The sequence below is a fragment of the Sciurus vulgaris genome, assembly GCF_902686455.1.
Source record: "Sciurus vulgaris genome assembly, chromosome: 6".
In the NCBI taxonomy this organism is placed as follows: domain Eukaryota; kingdom Metazoa; phylum Chordata; class Mammalia; order Rodentia; family Sciuridae; genus Sciurus; species Sciurus vulgaris.
Window position 1 is genome coordinate 13,289,620 of NC_136466.1, and position 23,951 is coordinate 13,313,570.

General features: G+C 37.8%; 1 protein-coding gene across 1 annotated transcript in view; it reads right to left on the reverse strand.

Annotated features, from left to right (window-relative positions):
- The window catches only part of LOC306664260 (teneurin-2-like), a gene marked incomplete at its 3' end in the record, with an annotated part of 356,427 nt that overhangs the window by 78,910 nt on the left and 253,566 nt on the right, over nt 1-23,951 (reverse strand). The gene's annotated exons all lie outside the window — the stretch shown is intronic.

Below are 23,951 nucleotides of genomic sequence, written 5' to 3' on the forward strand. Positions count from 1 at the left end.
AGGAAGGAAAGAAGGAAGGGAGGGAAGGAAAAAAGAAAAGAAAAGAAAGGAAGGAAGGAAGGAAGGAAGGAAGGAAGGAAGGAAGGAAGGAAGGAAGGAAGGAAGGAAGGAAGGAAATAAAAGAAAAAGAAAAAGACAAGTGTATCAACAAATTTGAGCATGAGGCATAAATATGCTGGTGATTCTCTGCTATGGTACCAAGCCATTTGATTAACATTAAATTGCCTAGTTGGATCTGGAGAATAGTAATAAAAGTACTGTTGACATGCAAAGAGTCTTCCTCTGATTCATTTAATGAGCCTTCAGCAAACTCCCAGTCTCTTTTTGTCTCCTTTGCAACTTTGTGCCTGGACATACCTGGTCACTTCTTCCTCATCACAAGTGAACTAGAGATCTTGCTCACAAAAAGTCTAACTGGCACAGTCACTTGATCATTAGCTGAAATGCACAGGCTGCCCATCCCTGCTAGCATACCCACTGCAGAAATAAGGAGGACCCAGAACACAATAGGTAAGCGGATGGGGAGGAGCCTCTGTAACATGTACTGGCAACCAGAGAGCACCCCAGCCTGTCATATGCCACCCTCATCCTGGAAGTGTATGCCAAATACCACTCAGAAAACACTAGCCTTCTGCTCAGCAAATAACGGCAAAAAACGCCTAGGCGCCTCCAAGTTCCAAATGATAGGCTCTTATTGATTTCATTTGCCATGCAAAATAGCATGGACCATGGGGCCAAGGCCTGGACAGAATGGGCAAATACAAATTTTAATTAAAATGGAAAATACAACCCAGTGCCAGGGTAATGATTTTTCTCTAGGCTACTGTTGCTCACTGCCTCCTCAATATGTCAGGAAATACTTGGGGAGAAGATCTGGAGTTCTGAACCCCCCTGCCCTTCCTTGGCTATTTACCACTTTGTAACTGAATGTCTCTGTATACCAAAGTGCTAGCCTGTGTGCACATTGATGTGGACGGCTTTGACCCGAAGGCACCAGAAGCAAAGTTGCTGCTCTGTTGTTTCTTCATACCAGTGACCTTCTGGATCTCCAGCATGCTCCTAATCTACACTATTAAGACTCTTTTTCAATTACTGCCTGGAATTGGTGGAAAAATATTTTTGACAATTGGCCATGAAAAGGAAGGTGCTATGAGCACCCACCACAGTTGAGCTGCTGCCCTGGTCACTCAGGAAAAAAGCAGTTTCCTGGAGTCTAGAGTTCCTGACTCAGCAAGTTGAGAAATACCTTTGAGAGGCACCATCCAAGACCCTGGGACCTAGTTGGAGGACATAAGTAGTGCTGGAATGGAAGTTTTCACTGCCTTACAATAAATTCAAGTGTCCTCATATTATTATTGTGATTTCCAGATTCTAGATGCCAAAATTCCTGGTCCTTAATTTCCAGCAAATGATTTCAATATTTTGGATTCCATATCACAGGCCATTTGCAAGTGCAGCCACAGAGAACTTAATGGGAGGCTAATCTTGCCTTGACCACAAACTAGGTAATGTTCTTGTCAAAATGACTTCTAACTTGGCTTCTCAGATGGTTAAAACAGGAAAATTATAGTATCTACTTCACAATGGTTTCATAAAAATTAAAACATATTGTAGCAAATTTCTAATATGCTATAAAACATCTGAGAGGCTTAAAAATTATTTCCCCCCCCTCTGTTAAATTTTTTTCTTAGCTAAGTAGGTATAGACTTAAAAAGACAGAGGGAAAAGACCCTATGTCTCCTATTTACAGTTCCAATAATACATCTTAGCACATGAACAAGGCACTGAGAAAAGAAGTCCCTCAACTTCCCCGAAAGAAGATAAGACTGTTCACACTAACCCTAACCCTAAAGAGCCACAGCTGTCTGTTTAAGAGTTGTGGGTTATAAGTTGATTTTATAATTTGCTTCTGTCTTGCTTCACTGTTAAGTTTTTACTTTTAAATATTATCTATGTTCCTGACTCTTGAAATCCTCTCTCCTCTAATTTGCATGTGCTTGGCATAACAGGCTGATTTTCTACCTCTGTGTATGTGTGCACATGCTCTTATTTTATTTTTAAAAACCATGCTCAGGGATGCTCAGGGTAGGAGCCTAAAGGCTTATTACCTATTAATAAAGTACAAGAACTTTGGTATTTGGACATTTTGACATCCACGTTAGTTGCCCAGAGATTTTCCCTGATAAAGTCCTCTTTCTTGGCTCTGTTCATGTTAGCTAAGTTTGTCAGCACTGTCACCTCTGGAAAAGTGATGGAAATTTATATATAATGAGGTAAAAATTGACAGGGAAACTTAATCTCTTAAGGAATGAAGCAGAGTTCATAGCCTGTTGGCAAGTAGACATTTTGTATTTTGCCTGCCTGTTATTTTAAAAATTAATGATCGATATCAAAAAAGACAAAAGAGGAGAATTTATATTATAATCTAGAGCCTTATCTTACCAGTAAAAATAGGCAATATAAAAATTTCTGTTTCCAAAAGGATGGAATAGGCATACTTTTTCATATTTTTCCCACAGTATCCAACTAAAAATCCTGGTAATTATATATGAACCAAAAATAAGAAGAGTCTTAAAAGTGGAAAGAGGAAGTGGACCAACTAGGAACCTGAAGACCAAAGGAATAATGCAGTGGTGGGTTCCCTGGAGTTTTCTATTGCCTTGCATAGCAGACTTGGAGCTGAAGGGGGTGACAACTCAGAAACATCAATAGACACAGACAATACACACCCCCATCAATCCATTCTCCTCTAACCAAAGGTCTATGACAAGGTCTTCCTGATAAGAAGGAAAGCATTTAGACATCAACCACCCTCTTCTAGTCAAACAGTATGGAAACAAATGCTGTCACCATCTCCACCTTCATCAGCAAAGTGGGAAGCCATATTTCCATGTTATGAAGGCTGCATTAAGATATTTCAACTTCAACTGGAGAGGTTTCAGACAAGGCCAAGAAGAGAGCCAGGATGTTCATCACTTCCAGGAAATAATGAAGCTCTCCTTCACATAGGAACCTGGCCATCCACTTCCAGAGGGCCCTAACAAGTGACACAGAAGGAGATCTAATGAAGGGTCAGGACTTTCAGATCGCCCTGTGGTAGAATCCTCTGCCCCTTGTGGAACCAGTGGATGTGGGAAGCTGAGTAGGAGCAGTACCAAGGCTTCCATACCTAACACCGGCAGGCATCAGTGCAGGTCCAGTGAAGAGCCAGAACTTCCATCCCCATAATCCCTACTCCCAGTGAGCACCTAAAAGGGAGCTTTTTGACTTCAGGGGTTGATAAAGGTTGAACAGAGAACTAGGCAGTAATGAGAGAGGGGTCCCCTTTCCCTCAGCAGAACACTGCCAGAAGAAACCAGGTAAATTGGAAAGTTTAAATGAGATACAGAGTTGCATAACATGATATAGCCCAAATGTCCATGTTTTAATCAAAAACCACTGTTATACCAAGAATCAGGAAGATTTAAACTGAATGAAGAAAGGCAATTCATTTATGCCAACACTAAGATGTTAGAATGATCTTACATAGTTAAAACAGCCATCATGAAATCGCTTCATCCATCAATCAAGAACACACTTGAAAAAAAAAAGTAGAAACTCTCATAAAATAGAAATGCTCATTAAAAATAGAAGACATAAAGAAATCCCAAACAGAAATTTTGGAACAGAAACATTCAATAACCAAAACAAACAAACAAACAAACAAAAAACAGAAAAGTAGGGGATCAGAAAAAAGAATGAGAAAAACTAAAAAATGACCAAATAATAAATATAACAGAAAGAAAAAATAAAACCTAAACGGTAAGAAGAAGACAGAAATAACAAAGCATTGGAACCTTAAGGGAGACAATAAAATGCTTAATATTTATTTCGTGTGAGTCCTAAGAGGAGAAAGAAGGCTGAAAATATGCTAAAATAGTCCCTGAGTACATCCCAAATTTGTAAAAGTCAAATGGGTACATACTCAAAAAGCTGAGTGAAAACCAAACTATATAAGCCCAAGGCATTCATATAAAAACTCAGTTAAACTTCTGAAAATTAAAGGAATACTAAAAAAAAGTCTTAAAAGCTGTGAAAAAATTACTATTATCTATATAGAAGAGTATTTTGATTGAAAACAGTTTTCTCATCAGAAACCATGGAAGCCAAAATAATGCTGCAAAATATTTTTCAACTGCTGAAATTGAAGAATCCTATATCCAGTGAAAATATTTTTTGGGAATCAAGAAAACACCAGGTAGGGAAAATTATAAGACTTTGTCACCAGTAAACCTATTTTAAAGCAAGGCCAAATAGCACTCTAAATAGAAAGATCAAAATAAAAGAAGGAATCTTGAAAACATCAGAAAGGAAGAAAGAACATGTAAATCAAAATTATGGGCAAATGAAATAAACTTTCTCCTTTTGAGTTTTAAAAATGATTTCTGATGGTTGAAGAAAAATTATACTCTTGTTGTGGTTATAATTGTATATAGAGAATATGCTCAAGAAATTATTATACAGGGTTGCTGGTAAAAGGACATAAAGGGAGCTAAGATTTCTATACTTCACTCAAGCTGATAAAATGATGAAAGCAGTAGGCTGTGATAAGATATAAATGTACGATGTAATAGCTATAAAAACTATACAAAGAGGTATACTCAAAATCACCATAGATCTCAAAATAGAGTTCTAAAAAATGTGCAGTGTTCTATAAGAAGCAGGAAAGGAGAGGACAGAGAGAGAAAAAAAAATAGAGAAAAACCAAAATGAGAAAATAAAATGAAAGACATAGTCCTAAAATAGCAATAATTACACTAAATATAAATGGTCTTAGTATACTTATTAAAATACAAAGATCAATAGGGTGAACTAAATCTCATGAACTGACCCTACATTATCAGTTAGAACGTTATTTGAAATATAAGAATGTAAGCATGTTTGAAAAGGAAATTAAGGATGTGTCATATGTGAGAATTAAATCTCAATGAAGTATTTAAATATATAAAAGATAAAGTAAAACTAAGGAAAAAATATATCATGTGAATATTAATCCCACAAAGAAGGCTTGCCTACATTATTGCTATACAAAGAAAACTTCATAGGAAAGACAATCACTAGAGACAGGGACACTCTTTAGCCACACAGGGGTCAATTCTACAAGAAGACATGACAATTCTAAATATGTACGTATTCAAAAGACAAAGGTACGGAAAACAAACAAACAAAAAAAAAAAAAATGGCAGAACTGAAAGGAAAGATAATCAAATTTACAATCATTAACTGCAGGTTTCAACATAACTGAGTTCCAAAAATTAATGGAATAACTAGAAGGAAAATCAGCAGAATCCTACTGCATTATCAATCAACAGGGGCTAAGCAACTTTATAGAACTCCATTCCCAACAACAGCAGGATACACATCCTTCTGAAGTACTCATAAGACATGTATCAACATAGACCATCTCTTGGATCATAAAAGAATCCTAAAATATTTCAACCTGTCTGATATCACACCAAGTCTATTCTCTGATAATAAAGAAATCAAAATAGGATCAGTAACAGATAAGGAGAAAAATCTCTAGACACTTGAAACTAAACAACACTTTCCTAAACAATCTCTGGGTGAAGAAAATAGTCTGGAGGGAAATCAACATATACACTAAAGTTACTGGATACATCAAAATTGTGGGGACACAGTCCAGGCAGTGATGAGAGGGAAATTCAGAGAACTTGAAAACAAGTTCTCCCAATAAATAATCGAAGGTCCTGTTTTAAGAATGAGGGGAAAAAGTAATAAGACAAAGATATACCTAAAGTTAAAAAAAAATCATAGAGAGTCAAAAATCAATGAAAGTTAAAACAGAGAAATAATAGAGAGAAGCAATGAACAAAGTTGTTCCTTTGAAAAGATCAATAAAAGTGACAAACCTCTAGCAAGATTGAAAAAGAATAGAAGAAACAAATTACCAACAATAGGGACAAGGCAGGGATGTTGCTACAGGCCCTGACAACATAAGATAAGCAGAGACAATACCAACAGGTCTACACACATAACTTTGAAAAACTAAGATGAAACAGACTACTTCTCCAAAAAACCCTAATTGTAACAACTTGCCCAAAGTGAAATAGATCACGTGAATAACCTTCTAGCTATTAATGATATCTAATTTGTAATTATACTACTCAGACAAAAATAAACACAGGCCCAGATGGTCTCACTGGAAAATTCTACCAAATGTTTAAGAAAGAATTAACATCAATTTACAGAATCTCTTGCAGAAAATTGAAAAAGAGGATTTTCGATTCATTTGATGAAGCTACTACAACCCTAATGCCAAAAATAGAGAAAGGTAGAGAAAGGAAGGAAGGAAGGAAGGAAAAAAGGAAAATGAAGATGAATATCTCTCATGAATATAGGTGCACAAATCCTTATATTAGCAAACAAAATCCAGTAAGACATGAAAAGAATCATGCACTATGACCAAAAAAAGAGTTACAACCTGGCTCAATACTTAAAGATCAAGGAATATAAACCATCATATTAACAGGATAAAAATTCTAATCACAGGATAGCATTAATCAAGGCAGAGAAGATATTTGGCAAAAAATTCACATCCATTCATGATAAAAACTGTCAGGAAAACAAGAGAATAGGGAATTTCCTCAATTTGCTAAAGAGCATCAACAAAAAATCTGCAGCTGACATTCTAATTAATGGTAAAAACATGCTACTCCCCAAGAATGGATCAAGGCAAGGACTTCTACTCTCACCAGTCCTACCCAACATGGTGGTGGGATTTCTAGGGTATGAAATTTCAAGAAGTAAAAGGCCCAACTATCAGAAAGAGAGAAAACATCCATTTAAAAATGACATGATTAGATCAGGAAAGAACATCAAGGAATCTGCAAGAAAACCTCTAGAACTAGTATCAGTGAGTTTGCCAAAGTCATAGAAAATAAACATGCAATAAGCCATTGAATCTTAGTATATTAGCAATGAACACGGGCACTGGACATAAAAATATAATGCTATTTACAGTCTTTCCAAAGATGAAACAATGAGACATAAAGCTAGCAAAACATGTACAGAAATTAGTTGCTGAAAATGACACCACACTGATGAAAAAAATCAAAGAAGATCAAAATAAATGGACATATCATGATGGACTGGAAGGTGCAACAGTTTAAATACCAGTTCTCCCAAATCGGTAAGTAGAATGAATGAAATTCCTATCATAAGCAGCAAAATCTTTCTGAGACCTAGAAAAAATTTTATTTAAAGTTTATATAGAAAGACAGAAAAAGTAGAATAGCAAAAACAAAAAAAGAAGAAATTTTAAGACTTACAAAGCAGCAGTACTCAAAACTATGTTATTGACAAAGGGATAGATTCATAAAGTAATGCAATAGAATAGGAACACCCAGTAAGACCCATGCAAACATGCTCAACTGATTTTTGATACAAGAGTAGAAGTAATTCAACGAGAAGAGCATTTTCAGCAAAGGGTACCTGAGCAACCAGATATCCATAAAGCACAAGACCAGATTTAGTTTTACACTTTATATTTTAAAAATTCAAACTGAATCAGTGGCTTAGAAACAAATGTTTTAGAAAAGTTTTAGTAAGCCATATAATTTTTTTAGGAAAATATTCTAGGTGACACCAAAAACATAATGCATAAAAGGAACAATTAATAGATCGAATCTCTTCCAAATTAAAAATTTTGCTCTGCAAAAGACCCTATTAATATGACAAAAAGACATTCTATAGGATGAGAGCGCACATTATGTGCAAGCCACACATTTGATAAAGGACAAACCTCGAGAACATGCAAATATCCCTCAAAGCTCAACTTTAAAAACAGCACAAACAATCTCGATAGAAAATTGGCAAAGGACACAAGGTGACATTCCACAAATAGGATATGTCAGTGTAAATGAACACATGAAAGCACATTGGTCAGTAGCATGAAGGAAAGGCAAAGTAACACCACGATGATACAGACCTATCAGAATGGATAAGCGAACAAGAAAGGGACAACACTAAGTGCTAAGAATGTGGCAAGGCCATCACTCACACATTGGTGACCCAAATGTCAAATGGAACAGCAGCTACTTTGAAATACAATTATTTCTTAAAACACTAAATGTTCAACTACTATACAACCCAATGATCACTCTCCTGGGCATTTATCTAAGAAAAAGTAAAATGAAAATATATGTTTACACCAAGAATTTACAGAGGTGTTCATAACAGAATGTTCATTAATAACAACCCAGAACTGGACACTGCACAGATGTCTTTCCGTGGGTGACTGGGTAAGCAAGCTGTGGCACCCCCAGGTCTTGAAATCCTGCAATAAAGGAATGCACTATCAATACCCCAACAACCAGGAAGAAAAGGTTATGTATTGATGTACTACAGTTTGCTAGATGTTTCTCTCAGTGGAATTGATTAGAGGGTACATGGCATGGCTCAGCATTACCTATTCTGACTGCAAATGATTCTACAATTATAGCAAAGTAAAAATTTTATTTAAAAAATATCATCCAGCACAGCATACCTAGCCCCCAGATTCATCATGAAAATAAACACTTATTATGGAAGACAATTCTCAATTTTGCACTGGGCATATGTACTCCACCTTAAAAATATTAGCATTATTCTATCACTTCTTTGATGAATAGCTAGTCTATCTCATTTGTCAGAATCCCTTGGTTGGCTAATAGGTTTTTTTTTTTTTTTCTTTCATCTTTGTTGCTTCTAGCATAAACAATAAAATGTTGTGGCCACTGAAAAGGCTCACAAAGAGCCAGTTACAATACAAGAAACAGCATTTGCCAACATCTGCTTAGTTTTTATAAGGCAATCTATTAATTTTTTATGTTTAATTTTTTATTTGTTCTAATTAGTTGTACATGACAGTAGAATGCATTTATACATTTTGAAAGATTATACAATCTATTAATTTTTAAAGATAATTTCAAAATAATAGAATATTAGTCCTCTTCCTACGCTGGTTGAATAAGGAATCCTTTAATAAATGCCTTTATTGCCTACCATGGGTAAGCCCTTTCAGCACGGTTGTCCTTGAAAGTTAAGGTCAACAATGCGTGTGGGGAAATGAAGTTTAGAGACTGCGTCTAAAAAGTAATTAAAATTGCCTGGAAGCAGTAGGAAAGATGGTAACCAAAATTATCAATCTTTTCCCCAAGCCTCCACCTTTTCCGCCACTGACAAATGGCAATCACCGGACGGCGAGGCCTCTGCCAGCTCGTTACTGCTACGCTGGGGCTTTATTCCGTTCCATTCCACATTTTCTCCCTTGAAGAGGGTTCACACTGCTTTTTTCATCAGTTGCCTAAGTGGGTTCCATCACTTTAGCAGAAAAGACTACAGAGATCTTGCCTGCGAGCCTTTGTCTAATTAACTAATCCTATGAGCTGTAACACGGTTCACTATTAACTTTTCAGAAAATCTCACTACTTAAGGGGGTTGACTTGTTAATCACTGACAGCCCATTGGAGGTGTGTGAGCGTGTATGCCTGCTATTGTGTGTGTGAGGGTGTCCGTGGATGTGCTCCAGAAGGGTGCCTGGGTGGTTGTGGGTGCCTCCAACAGGCAGCTGCTCTTTCTCCGTCACAGGGAATACTGCAGGTGGCTTCTTAAGCTCCCTTCCCCTCCTCATTGGTCTTTGATTATACCATGGGCACTGTTTCATCATACTTGAATATTTGCATCTTATAAACTGACAACAGACAGACTTTTGGGAAGTGTGGCTCCAGGTGCGTCAGCTACCTCCCAGCATCCATGTGCAGTGGAATCTCTTAATTCTGAATGCAGATCCATGTGAGCACCTTTCTTCTCCATTCATGAATTATAATAAGTCCTTGCAGAAGTTCCTCTGGAAGGAAGTGGGGAAAGTCAGTGCACATGAATCAAATATTCTTGTTTCCTAATTTGAGTTGGTGTCACATATATTTTAGAAATCTAATAAAAATCTTCATGATAGGAGCATATTTGTAGTTAATTTATATAATTTTTAGAAAGTTCAGTCTGAATACTCCTGTAGAAGATCTTTCTTCCTTCTGATAACGTGTTAATTGGATTGCCAACTTGTTTCTTAAATATTGCAGGTGCCATGTGTCTCTGTTTAAAGAGATGTAATGGATAAAACATGGTCCCTTTATCCATTACTCCCCTGCAACTTTTGCCTGACTCAAAGGCAGAAATTCTAAGATGGCCTTATAGTGCATTCACAGATTCATTTCTTGTGCATTAGAACATCTCTGTGAGAGTAGCTTATTTAAAATTCTTGAAAGTACCAAATAAAATGTAATGCTGAAATGAACATACACATAAGACAGAGAAGCTGAGATAGGAGAGGGTGTGGAGTCTGCCTTCCCCTCCTTCCATCTCCAAATAGGCTCTCATGGATGCAGAACAAAGACTGGCTCTCTAATATGGGCAGTGCCTTCTCTTAAAAACACGTAAGAACAATCTGAACATAGATACAATCCAAAATACTTAGCCGCAGAATATCCCTGTGACCTCTGGGTGGACCTAAAAAAATCTGGTTTTAAAATCTACAAAAATCAGAGATAGTGGCCTAATAATTTAATGCACTAGTAAATAAGAGGTCAAAGGCAATTTGCTTCCTGTTCCCCTGTGCCTTTATATTGGTGTGTCTGGGGATAAAAAGCCAACCCTGGTTAATGTCCAGAGCAAGAAAGGATAAGCAAATTCACAATTGTATTTTGCTCTCCAGCTTCAGAGCTCGGTGCTGCCTTTTAGAATCCGTTAGGGTCCCTGGAGCCATTTGCACAGGAAATGGGGAAAGCAGAGCCAGGATCTGCTGTCTATGAATTTTATGAATTGTGAAATGCAGAGAAGTTTCTACGTGTGCACAGTCCTAACCGACAAGAGCCACAAAGAAGCCACACACACCCTGCGAGTCTTGGTATCTGCCATGATAGCACAAACGTGTGTGTTTGGGTATATTTGTATTTGAATAGGAAGGAAAAGACAGAAGTCTGCATCAGAGTGATATTTAGTCTAATTCCACGCCTTTTTTTTTTTTTTTTCCTTCTTCAGTCCAAACTGTTTAACATTCAAGAAAGTCAGCGTGGTTACACCTCCTGCGAAAATTTCAATATGAAATGTGGAAGTTTGCTGAGGCCTTTGCCTCCTCGGCTCCACCTTCGCAGCACGCAAGCCGCCTGCTCTCCTCCCCTTTCCTATGTGCCTCCTGAGATCCAGCTGAACAGATGGCTGTACCTTAGGCACTGGCTAAGTCACCGTAACCGGAAAGACAGTCCCTCCCCACTCCTCCTCCCTGCCATGCAGTACTCAGAGAGGCATCAGAGCAAGCCCATGAGCCTGCAGCCTCATAAGCCTAATGAAGGAAGGAAGTGAACACCCTCTTCCCAGCCTGCTGAGCATACCCCTTTCTGTATAGGAGTCTGCAAGCAGCAGCAGATAGTCAGAGTGAGCAGAGGTGGTGGACCACAGATTTCGGGCAGAACATCAGCATCACTGTCAAGTCAAGCTTCTGTTTCATAAATATCTACAAAGAGCCAGGCTCCTAAGGTAAGTTAGCACTAATATTCTCACTCGTATTTTAAATGACTTAACACACCTAAAACCTGTTCACACCAAGGTTGGAACTCATAACTAACTCCAAGACCTGTCATACTGAGAAATGGACAATCTTAAAACATTTTCTCATGTCCCTCTTGGTCACTGCATTTGTAATTGTTCAAGAATCTGGTCCACAGAAGTTAGGAATCATATCCCAATTCTGATGTACCAGTAAAGAAAACATCCCATCAGTCGACGAGTGTATGGAAGAACCTCATATATCGGAAATGAAGGAGAAAAATACCATGAGGAAGAGTCAACAAAGATTTAATAGGGGTACACCTAGGTTTCACTCTAGAAAATGGAGATAATGTGCCTACACTGAAGTCACTTAAGAATTTCAATATGCCTTTGAACTGTATAAATCTCCTAGTACTAGATGTTTAAATAGTGATAGATTTCATCACCTCCACCCTCATTCACTTCTATCAAGCATTATCAATATCATATGGCCATAATATGCAACAGCTATTACTTAATGATCATCAAAACACTAGTTAAGGACAGGTATTCTAACTACATCTCTTAGGTTGCAGCATATCTATGCTCTGAATGGTACTATCATACTTTCTAAAGATGGAAACAGTTCATAATAACCCCATTTAGTATTTAACTTTCACCTCACGATGTTGTTCTACTATCCCTGAAAACATGAACCTGAGATGTTCTAGCAATATCACCCAGCCATAGTCAAATCAGATACACTTTGTCCTGTATTTTAATAGACCATAGTAAGTTCATTATACAAATGGTGCCATCTGTAGACAAGAAGAAAATGAAATGAAAAGGATCAGCTAACTCCCGACCTGTTCACACCAAGGAAGGAAGGTAGAGTCTGGTAAGTGGAAATTCTGTTGTTGACTGAACCCAAACAATTGATGTGGAGATATAGCACTTCAAGAAGGAGGCTGGGTCTAAATTACTGTGCATAATTAAGAGAATTAGGGCATAAGCAACTGCATATGTGTGTGAGGTGCAGCTGATATTTTCTATTATTTGACTATTATGAGCATTCATCAAAGTCTTGCTTGAATAATGACATGGTACAAGTACTGAAGTGAAAAATCCAAGAAGGGATGATAACAAGGAAAATCATTTGCATTGTATCTGAAATGCTCTTTGAGAGCAGGAATGTTCCATCATTAAATATATCACCAGTGTCTGCTGGAGAACCCACCCTTAAAGAGTCCCCAATAAAAAGCTTTGTAAATATAGATATGTGTTTATAAGAAGCATCTTGAGAAAATAATGGGAAAAATACTTCAAGGGTCTTAGGGCCATTACTATCTTTCTTGGTATTCAACAGTCCTGAACATATTATTCAGGTCTATTATTAATTTGCAGCATTCATATAAGAACTTCTGTAATAATTTCATGATATAGTTCCTTCCTACTTTCTGCTTTGTCAAACAAATACAATGTTACGTGTTCTCTTTCAAGGTAGCCCTGCTTTCTTAATTAGGATGCAATACCTGAATATTGATAACTGCATGGAAAATTGGAAGATAATAGTCTAAAAGTAGGAACTGGCTTTGATATGAAGAAAAGTCAGTCAGTAGCCTGCTTGTAAGACATCTTCTTGGTTTGGAAGCTATGGCTGAAACATAGCGATTACTGCAATATAAGTTATCAACAAACCTTTTCCGCAAGAATTCAGTTGGAACTGATTTTTGTACATCATAGAGTTCATTGCACTATCCAAGTCTGCCATGGTAGCACACAAGCAGCCAAAGGCAATACTTAACTGAATGGATGTGTTTGTGTTTCAATAAATCTTTATTTATAAAAATGGGCAGCACATTGAATGTGATGCTCAGACCAAAGTATACCAACAGCTGCTATTATAAAGACAGTATGTCACTAAAGCAAAAAGTTTGTAGTTCTCGCCAAATACATGCCTCATACTAAGTATGCCTCATCAAGGATCTTAGAGAAGTTGAGTACTTCCTAACCAGAAAGTTTGCAATAACAATGAATTAGTATAAACAAGATATTCATGGTGAATGAGTGTGGGGACAATAACTAGAACAATATAACTAGTAGAAATTGCTCGCATTCAGGAGGTTACTGATTTGAAACTGAGATATTTTCTTGGGCTACAAGCCAAAGTTGTGCATCTCTGAAGAAGCTATGTTTATGTTAACTGCTCATGTGACAACAGTTTGAAATCTGACCTTTCTGTATAATATGCATTTAGTTCTTGCCTCACTGCTCCTACTAATTATTATTTTGCCAATTATTTTCTGGCATTGAGGTTTGCCAGTGTATATGAGAAGCAGCAATGATGAATCAAATTGTTTCTTATCCTTTATAACCCATTCTATTTTTCTGTCTCTATGTCTTATTTTGTTCCCAAGAGAAAGAAAAAGATAAATGATTTACTAAATGACCAAAAATGTTGGCAGTTCAAGTTTTAAGATCTGAAAGAATATAAACACAGAAAAAGAAACTCATACCCTTTCTTACTGGAATGGGTATTTATCAAGCAGTAAGGAGAAAGAATTTGGGTAATAGCTAAAGAATTCACTTATACAAACCTGTATTAAAAGGACTCCTTGTAGCCTGAACTTGTATTGTGACTTAGCTGTAAATCAATAGGTGATATGAAAAAGAATATTAGAAAATGCACAGCCCAATAGAAAATTTTGTGCAAATTTAAAAATAACTCAATAACATCAATCTTGAAATTACCTACTTGCATCCTTGAATTTCCTAATGATCCCTCAAGGTATGGCATTATATTTTTACAGCCATTAGCACTGCCATTCACCAGAATCATAATGCTGTAATCACTCAGAGATTCAAGGAAATGAAAGTCTCTCACATTTGCCTACTACCCTCTGTTGTCTAATATAGTATCAAATGTTACAACAGTGTAAACTCTTCCATACATGCGGATAAAAGCCTCTGCGGGAGACAGCTGTGATGAACTGCCTGAAATAGAGAGGTAGCTTCTGATTTTTGAGAGGGGAATGTTCCCTCCCAAAGCAATTACCAACATCCCTCATGCTATGAAATGTTGTGTTCTGGTACAACTGGTGGAAAACGGAATCTGGCTTCCTCATTGCCTTTGATTATAAAAATGGAGGGCCACTCTTGTGGGTGAAGGAAGAATAAAGGCTCAAAGAAGTCATCAAAACCCTACTTTCAAAAGACTTTAAATCCTGGAGGTGGAAAAAAAAAGCCAGGCCTCAGAAATGAATATTGGTCCTCTACAGAGGTTGCTGGAAACCCTACGCAGTCAGGATTGTTGGGAACAACGGCTGAAGACCCAAAGGACACATGGAACTACAAACAAAAGAAGGGTACACATAAGAATCAAATGTCAGTCTGATTCTATCAAATGCCTTCCCAGATTCACCAGCGGGATAACATGCAATTCTCTACAGTGACTCAAATACGACTTCATAACACTATGGAAACAGCAGGATTTTAAAAAGTAACAGATTGATTTGGCCGGCAGGACAGGTTGATGATACAGAGCTGAGGCAGAGGCTCCAAACACATTGAGGGATAAACAAATAGAGCAACATGTTTTTTACAAACCACACTTGAAGGGACTGCAGGTGAGTTACATGGTCCCCACTTATGAAAAGCAATTCATTTACCAGCACACATTCAGATTTTATTATTTGGCATGTGTTTTCTCCCAAGTTGTCCTTAACCTACAGTATGTACCGGGGTACCAGAGATCTTTTATTTATATGTATGGATATGCAATTGCTGAGCCTCACTAGGAATTTGTTATCTCATTGAACTACACAACAACATGATATTTAGACACTACTCTCCCCATTTTACAGGTGTGGGAAAAAATAAACTTGGCTTAGCATTACATAAACCACTAAAAAAATACATAACAGTGGCAGAAACTAGATTTGAATCCAGATATCTGGTTTAAACTCCAGATTTCACTAACACATAACATATCTTTATGTTTCATTTCCATGTGTTCGTCTGTATTTTAAACAGCATACCAAATTGCTACAATTCAAAAACGATGGGAAATCTCAAGAAAGCATTCTGTATATAGCTAACTCCCCTTATCTACTGTTTGGAAAGTTAAATTTTATCTTTTGTAAAAAGATACTTCAAAATAAAGTGAATGACTTTGCAACTCTTAATCAAGGTTAAATTCTATGACCTGTCTTTCTGTGTTAACCCCCTTTTTCTTATACCCAAGTGTTTTTATGTGATTTGAGAAAAATTAAGTTTGAGTTACAATTCATTCCAAGGGAATTTCGTACCTCTTCTTGAGATGATTAGTGACAATTTGCAATCTCACAATCATAATAAAAGCTCGCTGTAATAAAGAGACCCCAAAAGGAGAGGCTCAATCGGTTGAAGTAGGAAAGGAGAGAGACATTCCATAAATGGGATTTGACTTCATTCAGTCCCTGTGCTTGTTTACCTAATGAGCACTTGTACCTCCAAAGAAATAAGAATCATGCTGAATGTGGTAAAGAGAAATGTGAACTCCAATCCAAGGATTTCTCCTTCTCCTTGGAATCCAAAAACACAGATAATGTCAATTCAGTGCAGTACCGTGCCAGAAGCAAGACTACTTGGCTACCATATTGCAAAAATCTAATTGAAACAAGAGTGCCTACATGACCTGCATTAGGCCAGATTATTTTCTTCAGGAATATGGAAGTACTTGGTGGGAAAGGAAATGGTAATTGATGTTGACTATTTTCCTGTTGCTTGGAATTTGTGAGGTTAGAAACCCCAAACCAGCTGGGCATGGTGGCGCACACCTGTAATCCTAGCAGCTCAGGAGGTTGAGGCAGGAAAATTGTGAGTTCATAGCCAGCCTCAGCAAAAGTAAGGCACTAAGTAACTCAGCGAGACCCTGTCCCTAAGTAAAAAACAAAATAGAACTGGGGATGTGGCTCAGTTGGCCACTGAGTTCAATCCCTGGTACCCGCCCCCACAAAAGAAACTCCAAACCATAAAGACATGCAGAAGTCAGTTTGTAGAGTGAGAGAATAAAAGCAACTGTACAGAGACAAGAGATTTTTAAAAAAAGAGTAAGTGCAATTCTCCAATCTCTACTTCTAGTACCTGCCAGAGGACTGGCTAGAATTCTGCACTTGGATTCACAGAAACATCCCTATACCCTTGGAATAAATTTTTCATTTCAACTTAAACTAACTTGAGTTAGTTTCACATATTTGGAACCCAGAATATTCAAGAAGCTGTTACCTGAGTTTAAATAGAATTATTTGATAATACTATAACCAGTCCTCACCCCCTGACATCTTAGCACCCAGGTCTCAAAAGCTCTTTCAAATGGCAAACTTGCTCCCTCCTCGCTTCTTTTTCTTTATCCACAGACTTTATGACTTTATTAATGGGGAAGTTCTCTTAAGTATTTTACTTTGTGCTTAATTCATATAAGACCTAACTGTTTTAGGTAATAGAACCTTAGACTGGAAAGGTATTTAACTCCTTTTCTATCTGACCTTGCACAGATCTTGAGCATCCAGAGGCCTAGGTACGATTGAGCGATGCTATCAAGTCCACCTGCAGTTTAATTGCTAGGCGATCATCAACAACATTAAATACCCAAGGTGTTTGGACCGCCGAAGAAATACTTTTCAGATGCGAAAGAAAGGATGCGACCTGCTGGCAAAAGGGCTGTGCTCATCTTGAGTAGGGGAAGACACATAGGAAGGGGCCTGGTAAAAATCCTGGACCCAGTGTTTGCCTGGGTCAATTACTGGGAAGATTTTTGCAGCACCACTGTTCATGCTCTGAAACCCTGTGAGGGTTTGTGTTTGTCTGCAGCTGCCAGGGTGGGGATGGAGGATGTGAGCCACCCTCCACAGGAAAACAGCCCAGACTTCAGGAACAAAACACATAGTACTCAATGGTCTCATTTCCTAAATCACTCATGAATATATTTCCATATGTAGTAAGAGCCAAATTATTTCGAGTATGCCCCATCTTGTCTACCACATCAGGATTTCCACAAAATGAGAATTTAGGGGTGTGGGTGGAGGTTGGGGAGGACATGTCTCCCAGGGCTCGTAGCTCTAGTGAGTTTAGAACTTTCAGGCTAGTCTTCTAGCCAAATGGGGGTCTTTTGATTCCTTCTGCAATGTAAGTAACAATATCTAAAACAGGAACACTCAGCGTCTCTAGTGCAGGCTAATCCTTCAGCTAAACCAATCTCAGAAGAGCAGGGATCCCCTGCACGGAGGCAGTGCACCTACTAGGAACTCTATCTGACCTCATCCTGGTTACTGCAGATGTGGCACAAACTAAGGAAAAACAATTTATTTTCTACTTTTTACTGAAAAAAAGGAGAATTCCCTAGCAATTCTGGACATTTTATAAACTGAAAAAGCAAACACCAGAACAGTAAAGGCCAACACATGAAAGGGCACTTTAGAAATACTGAGGAATTGGAAATAAAGGACGGAGGAAAAACTTCATTCTAGCATGTGGGAAATTGCCAGAACAGAGATTCAAATCCAAGTAGAATATATAAAGAATGATGGTCAGGTGGAATCCTTCGAATTTTACTTTGAGGCAAAAGCTCTTAATTCTCTGCTTCGGTCTCTCAGTTTTTCTCTGGGGTAATATTCCAGAGCTGGACCTCTGAATACACTCTCAGAATTCTGAATCTTAGCTTTGAACTACCCTTGCTATCTGTGAGCACAATGAAAGTTTCAGCAGAGCCCTCATGAATGGGATTAGTGCCTTATCAAAGAGGTAGGAGGGGGCTGGTTTTCTTCTTTCTAATAGGTTGAGGGTAAGAAGGCAGCAGTAAATTCAAGGAATGGTACTCAAAGAGACACTGAATCCTGCACTGGATCTTGGCTTCCCAGTCTGTAGAACTGTGAAAAGTAAATGTCGGTTGTTGATAAACCACCTACTTTATGGTAATTTTGTTGTAGCAGCTTGAATGAATGAAGACAGAAATAAACATGATTTGCTAAAATTGATCTAACTGAATTTGTAACAAAGGTGGGTTTAGACATAATGCTCAGGGAAACCCCAATCCACCACTGTACTCAGAAGGACTCCTGGACTATATTCCCACATGTGTCTGAGGACCGAAAGATGAATCCCTTGTGACCCCTTTCTTCACCAAGACTGGTTAAGCAGCTGCTGAGTCTTCATCTGCTCCCTCCCTTCACTACCACTAACAAACAGTACACTACACGCTATCTGAAAGGGAAACAGTGGAGAGAATTGGCAATTATATACCGTTACCATTTCCCCTGCCCTGCTGAGTTGCCCTGTCTTGGAATCTTACAAACCCAGTGTGGCTTCCTCGGGTAGCACACAAGTGCACATGCACACACACACAGAAGTCACCTTTGTTGTGAGCATCTCACTGCTCAAGGAATTATATTAAAACCTCCCTTTGCATTAGTACTTTGAATTTTCCCAACAATCCTGCACAACGGTACTTTTATTTTAAATTTTAAAATTGAACTAAATATCTCACATCAACTTTAAAAAACACATTGAATTTAGCATCTCCATTTTCTAGACCAGGCACCTGGGACCACTGGCCAAAAGTCTAACAGCTTGCAAGTGGTGGAGTTTGGTGTTGAATCCAGTCTGACTCCAAAGGGGAGCTGTTATACCATCCCCTGGAACACTCCCAGGAAATGGGGAGCCCAGGGGACTGGGCCAACTATTCAAGGGAGATATGATGTGCATCCTTCAAATTAGAGCAATTATAGGGTAACATAAAAAAAAAAGTAAGAATTTATTCAGGACAGGCTATATCCATACACATTCAAGGAAAGCACATCAAGGAAAAGATCCCTGTGGGGGAAGGTTAATCAAAGAGGCTTTTTGAAGGATATAAATATTGAAGCTTTAATATTTCAATTCATTATTGGTGACCTGTTTCTACCATGAAAGCGAGAAATGGTCCCCTTAATCTTCTGCCTAGAAAAATCAGGCACTCCCTCCTCCCTGCCTTGAGTCATGCTGCTCTCTTCTCTGGATAGGGTGACAATGAGGAGGAGGATGGTGATGGCAATAGTGGTGAGCACGACTGTGATTAAAAACTACCCTGTAGTGGAGGCTTACTTTGTATCAGAAACCATGTTGGGGATTTTATGTGCATAATCTCATCTAATCCAAGATTCACAGTAACTGTTCTCCCAGTTTTGGGGTTGATGAATCTGGGATTTAAAGAGGTTATATAATGAATTCAAACTCACACAAATAGTGCATGGCAAAGATGGGACCCAAATGCCAGGGCTGTGGCCCCGTGTCTTTTGTCATTGCCACCACTGCCCTGCCCTCCTTACCTGAGACTGTGGTTCTTGAACTTTAGCAAACCTCAGAATCACCTGGGGAGCTTGCTAAAACCAGATCACTGTCCTACTCCCAGTTTCTCGGTCCAAATCTTAAGGGCAGGCAGAGCACAACCAGGTACGTTTCTAACAAGCTGCCACGTGATGCTGATGCTGCTGGTGCTGAGAACAGGCTTTGAGAAACACTGAGCTAATAAAATCTCCCTCTTTTGTGCACCTGTGAAATGGAATCATCCTGGTAGCGAACTCAGAGATCGTGTCAGGATTTAAAGACTGGCTGCATGTACAGCTATCAGGACTTGCATCCCAGCAGTGTAAAACATCATCACATTGTGGTACTCGTCATTATTTTTGTTTTTATTGTTAAGAGGTCAAGCTCGAATTTTAGTAAACAATTTAGCCAGAAAATTTTCCTTTCCACATCCTACCTTTGCACTACCTCGACGTGATTATATTCTGCTCTATGTTAATTAATGTATCCACGTCTAACTTTCATGCTAAATCTTCAACACTACAAGGCAGAAAACGTTCGTTTAGAATGTTCTGCTGTTTTGAACAGTGCCTAGCATGGTGCTCCTAAAGCACTGTTTATTGCTTATTAATGAAATGATTCAAAAGCAGAGAGTGAAACTCGAAGAGATTTAAATTATACTATTAGATTCAATTTAGTAAAAGATTTAGTAAGATCCCTTAGGTCTCCTGATTCAGAGTCTAATGCCAGCCTCTAGTTTGCTGCACCAACCTAGATACAGCCATGGAAGAAGAGATAAACAGCAAATGTAATTACAGTGACATAATGGTTAAACTTTTATAGCTGAGGGGATCAGCAAATAGGATTTTAAAAATCAAATTAAAACTGTCATTCCACAACATTAAGTTTCCAGAATTTTCATTTTTTAATATTAATGATTTTTTTCTCCAAAAAGGAACAAACAATGCTAATTCTACTGCTACAATACTGTTAATGAAGAAATAAAGAATAATTTATCATTGCATAATTAACACAGTACAGTTAAGCATGTTTTAATGATTCTGTATAATGGCCTCTCATAACTAGATGATACTTGTTAGTCATAGTGAAAAAAAAAAAAAAAAAAAAAAACATTCTAGGAATCATTAATGAAGATGCATACACTGACCAGGATTCTATTTTGTTCTTTTCTAAAAAGTGTTTACAAGATCCCTTGGTGTGTTTTGGCACTGGTTTACTCCTGAATCTGTAGGTGACCAGATGGTTAGTAAAATATTTTAACTGATTCAAGGAATGAAAGGCTGAAAAATAAACTACTGACAACAGTCACTGCAGAGAAGCGTGCTTTCTTCTCTGTTTCCAAATGGAGTCAACTGGTAAATGTATTGGTTCACTGGACGTCGAAGGTAGGAAAATATTGTTATCTTTCATTTATAATACCTTACATTTATTAAAGGAATGAGATTATTTATTGGAAGTTTCCCTTCACAACATCCCAGGGGCCAGAAAGATAGGAGAAGAGGGAACAAAGATCAAAGGAGACAATTAATTAAAGGTGGTAATAAACATGATCCTATAGCCACTTTTCCTTCTAATGTTGTTAGTAAGATTAGACAGATGTGTGGACTACTGAAGGTTCTATCTACAAGTACCAGTGCAAAGACTTCAACATCTCTGTTCACTAAAGCAGGGGTATATTCAGGTTTGAGGTTTGGGGAGGGGAGTTCCCATTTGCACTTCAGAGACAAGCCTCTCTATAGCCAGCGCTAGCCAGCAAGTGCATTTATTTGATTCATGTATTATTTAAATTTCAGTTATCATACAACATATGTAAACTAGGAAATTACATATAAGGTATACATTTCTGTCTGCTCTTCAGAAATCAGATCATCCAGCTACACTGAATGGATGACATAATCTCCACAAGATAGATGAGAACTCTCTTCTACCATTTATGTTATCTGCTTGAATTCTGTTGACATTTACATTTTTTATCTTGATCTACTCTATCTCTAGCACAGTGGTTTCCAAAGTTGGTCTCTTGACCTGTACATTCATTAAGAAAACAGATTTATTTTGGTACCAGGGATTGAACCCGGGGACACTTAACCATGAAACCACATACCCAGTCTTTTTTATTTTTTATTTTGAGACAGGGTCCCACTAAGTTGCTGAGGCTGGTTTTGAACATGGGATTCTCCTGCCTCATCTTCCCTAGCCTCAGGGATAACAGGTGTCTGCCACCACGCCCAGCAGGAAAACAGATTCTAACCCCTCCTAGGCCTGTGTAATCCATATCCCTGAACATGGGATCTGCACTTGACTTTTAGAAAGCCTTCAGGAGATTCTGATGCACATTCAAGTTTGAGAACCATAGATCTCACACATTTCTACCACACGGAGGCTTCAAGATTATATCTCTTCTTGGCTTGCTTTCACTTTCTGTGAAGAATCTCTAAGAGTGGGCCTTAGGGAGAATCTTTTTGACCTTGCGAACTGCAGCATTATTTCTTACACACATGGCACCCAGGGACAAAGAGTGATCTCGTGAGGTTGGAATGTTAACAGTCTGGAATATCAAGTCTCAACCAGGTCTATGCATGTTCTAAAATAACAAGGTGGGTCAGGCATTCAGGTTAGAACTAAGGAAGAAAGAGCTTGCTTTTGACTTTGAAGAAAGGATGCCATGGAATTCTAAATAAGAACGTTCAAGACAAAAATGTTTTCTACTTCTTCAGCATCACTTCTTCAACATCAGTTTCTCTCATAGCAAAAGTGGTAGCAATATGAAAGTATAAATTCTGGAACCCATACCCACAAAGAAGGTGATTCTCGCAGATCTTGCCTTTTGCCTTCTTTGGATCTTTTCTAGAACCTTCTACCATTCTTAAAATATTTTAATTACTACATTTCTTTGCATTGTTATATACTAAATATATTTTATACCATTTCTAACATACTTATAATACATTGCTGGTCTATTTACCTTTCATACAGCCTGCAGAAAAGAGTTTATATTGGTTGTACACTCTTTTCTGATATTATTTTAACATTCTTTTTGGATTTTTCTTTGGTTAATTTTCTTATTTTTCTATGCTTAAGCTCTTTGCTTTGTCTAGTTGTCTGGATTCTCTTTATTTTTTTGCACTGCCTCTATTAATTTGACATTTCAGTCCCAGAAACTATTAGATTCCTCTTATTATTTGGTCCTTTTCTTTCCAAATGATTTATTCCTCATCAATTCTAGTCCCAGCAAAACAAATTAGGATGCACCCAAATTTGGCTTCATACATGCTCATTGCTGTACTGTTTGTAAAAACCAAGTGCTTGGAAACAATGTGTTGTCCAGAAGCAGGGGACAGAGTCAATCAATTGTAGTATCTCACACAGGGAAATGTTTTAGAAACTTCGAATGGAATACACATACCAATAACTGAGTGTAGACAGAAAGATAGATAGTTAGAAGCACATACACAGTGAGAAAAGCAAGTTACAAAACACCATATAGGATATGATCTTATTTTATGGTAGGGTAATAGGGAAAAGTTGTAATCTCTTTTTTTGCATATTCTATTTTATCTGTATAACCTAATTTATTGATACAGTGTGTTAAGCTCTTCCATCAAAAATCTTGATCTATAAGCCTGTCAGATAGAAAGATCCCATCTCAGCATGGTGATGCATGAGAAAGGAGCACAATTTAAACTCCCAGAGTATGGAAGAAAAATGTAGATATCTTCATTGAATTTTTTTCAATGAATACAGAGGGATTAATGGAAAATTGCATCTCATAGTATCCAGCAAACCTCCTTATCTTTTTACACAGCAAAACTTTCTTAAAGTTGTATTCTCACTGATCTTTCCCCAATCCATCACTGCAGAGCAGCTATTGTACTCTTGCCCCCCACACCCCCAACACTTGTCTCTTTTATTGGTTTGTCTTTTTTACTTAATTTCTCCCTCCCTTCCCAGCCTCTTGTTCATTAGGGAAATTGACCTACAAATTTTATTCTCTTTCTGTTTTCCCTGCCTACATGTTTATATAGTTTGATAGAAAAGCAACCAAACAA